Here is a 2,871-nt window from a genome sequence, read left to right on the forward strand (position 1 = left end):
ATTTCCATAGACATAGTTCACATCCTCTTCTTCATGCCCTTGCTCAAGTTCTGGTTCAAAATTTTCAACTTCAGCAGCAAAGTGAACTGATTTCTTGCCAACCAAGAGATTGTGAACAGAATCTTGCTTTGCACTGACTAAAGCAAGCTGATTTGCATCAAATCCTCCATGTAGTCTCTTTCTTTCAGCATCAGCTCTCTTAGTACTATTACTGGAGGCTAGGTTCTCAATCAAGTTCTCAGCTTCATCTGGGTATCTTGTCTTGAAGTTTCCATAGCTTGCAGCATCCAAAGCTAACTGATATTCCCAGTCAATTCCTCTGAATTAAAGATACTCAGCAGTTGCACTCTTGAAAAGTCATGGTGTAGACAGTCTCTCTGATATGCCTTGAATCTCACCCAAGCTGCCTTGAAAGCTTCATCAGGTCTTTGTTTGAACGAGGACAACTTGACTCTCAGCTCATCTGACATTGCATCGTCATAAAACAAATTGAGGAAAGCCACTTTGATTTGTTGCCAAGATGTCAAAGATCCAGCTGGCAACTGTTTTAGCCATTGAGATGCTTCTCCTGCAAGTGAATATGGGAAGAGCTTGCAGTAGATGTAGTCTTCAGTCACACCATTGGCTTTGATGCTAGTCACCAGGTCTTCAAAGTGCTCAATATGATCCAGAGCTTTCTCATTTGGCAGGTTAGAGAAGGGTCTCTGTCCAACTAGCTGGAAGTAGGCAGGCTTCAACTCAAAGTCACTCCGCGAGAAAGGAGGTGGAACAATTGCATAGCGGTTTTCGTACATCAAATCAGCTATGTTGAAGTCTGCAATAGTCCTGATCAGATCCTGGTTTTGATCCTGTCTTTGAACTGGGTTCTTAGCGTGGTTGGCAGCTCCACGTACGTCTGTTGCAGGTGGGTGTCCATCGACACCCTGTTGGTGTTGGTCGACACCATCGTTTTGCCTATCAACAACAGCTTGCTTGTTGACAACAACAGCTTCAACAATCACATTGCCTTCTGCATCAAGCTTTTGGCCCTTCTCATTGCACAAGTGACCCTCTTGATCCCTCAAAGCACCATCCTCATCACGAATCAAAATGATTGTGTTAACCATCTTCAAGGATTTGGCTGTTTTTCTATTCTCACGCTCAAGCTTTCCCAACTCTTGGTTTGAAAGCTTCACCTTAGGATCAGTCTTGTTGCTCCTTGTGTGAGGTCTAGGAGGCATGCACCTGAAACACCAAAGAGAAGAAAAATAAAAACGTGTAAGTAGAAAATAAAAAGAAAAATTTAGACGAAATTAAAAACTCAAATCTAATGGTAGATCAAAGAGTCCCCGGCAACGGCGCCAAAATTTGTTAAGCTCAAATTAATCCCTGGAGCTACTCTCTCAAACAAGAGATCACTGTAGTACTTAGGGATCGAATTCCTCAGAGACTCAAGATCAAACGCAATGGATTATAGAGTTTTGTTATTACGCTAAGCAAGTTAATTTAATTATTGAAAAAGCAATGCAAATATTCAAATAAAAGTGTTGTGAAATCAGAAAATCAAAAGGTTAAGCCTAGAGAATTTCTGAGGAAATTATGAAATATTAAATCAGTAAACTAATTAGGGTTCAAGCAATTAAAATCAGATCTAGAAATCTAAATACTTTTATAAAATAAATCAGTTCTCACTGCAAATATTATCTAAATTTAAAACCAGAAAATCCAAATATCTTTGTAAAATTCAAGGTTAAAAATCAGCTTTAAATTCAGGTTTAGATAAATTCACAAAATTACTAAATCAAATATCTTTGTATAAAGTTATTTTGCTCACCAAAGGTTTTAATTAGGAAAACAATTATATTCTCATATCAATTTATTTCCCTATGATAATAATTCTAGGTGATCAATCAAGAATTATTGTGAAGAACAACCAAGGATGAAGATCATAAGAGATTAAAAACCCTAAAAATAACAAATCTAATAAGTCATAAAAACCCTGTGAACCCTAAACCTAACAAGCAAATTACTCAGACATGTTTAATGAATAACAAATCATAATTCTGAATAACATTCGATAGATATTGAAAAGTAAAAGAGGGAGTTTAGAAATCTTTTTTCTACAAAGAATTCAGATCTTTCTCTCCCAAAAGATCTCAATATCTCTCTCTCAAAAACTGCTAGAAAATAACTTAAGGGTTTCTAAAACCCCAAAATAAAATATATACATCCTAAAACACGTCCAGGGGCTTATGTTGCAATTGTGGAAAACTTCGGGCAAAATTGTAAAACTTCCAATTCTTGTTCTCTCGTCGGATAAAACAGGGTGTAGATCGACACCAAGGTGGTGTCGATCGACACCAACACTCTGAATTGTTCCAAGTTGGTTTCCTCCGGATTAATGCTCCACAATGGTCCAAATTGCTTCATTCCGCTCCATCCGTGCCAAAATCCTAGAAAACCTGAAAACACTCAAAAACATCCTACAAAACAATTGAAAAGACTCAAAAAGCACACTTATATCATGGTTAAAAACCGTAAAAACCATGATATATTACTTCTTCAAAGCAGCCTTCTACTGAGCTACTTAGATATGCAACTACAAGAATATGAAATGTAGACTCTCTAGGAACACGCCCTTGATTCAAAATATCGTCGAACACTTCTCGACATTTCGTAAATTTTCATTCTTTCCCCAAGAAATCAGCTAACTTGGTGGCTAACCCAAAATCAAGCCTGTACCAGTTCTGCTATGTCATCCATGTATACACCTAAAAGATGAAAACTTTAAAACACAAATCAACCAAATCCGTTGATAATCTTCTAAAGTGTGATGATTTGTTCGGAAAAAGGTTGTTACCCTGAATCCAATTTCGTTCTCACGAATCCGCA

The 2,871-nt window shown here is 37.3% G+C and overlaps 1 non-coding gene across 1 annotated transcript; it reads left to right on the top strand.

The window, feature by feature from the left end:
• Positions 1 to 354: 354 nt before the first annotated feature.
• On the top strand, positions 355 to 461 carry LOC147940901 (small nucleolar RNA R71). Its single transcript, XR_015563005.1, has one exon. It is a non-coding gene; the product is annotated as a small nucleolar RNA R71 (small nucleolar RNA).
• Positions 462 to 2,871: the final 2,410 nt, after the last annotated feature.

This window comes from Camelina sativa, chromosome 7 (genome assembly GCF_030686135.1).
Source record: "Camelina sativa cultivar CO46 ecotype springtype chromosome 7, ASM3068613v1".
Lineage (NCBI taxonomy): Eukaryota > Viridiplantae > Streptophyta > Magnoliopsida > Brassicales > Brassicaceae > Camelina > Camelina sativa.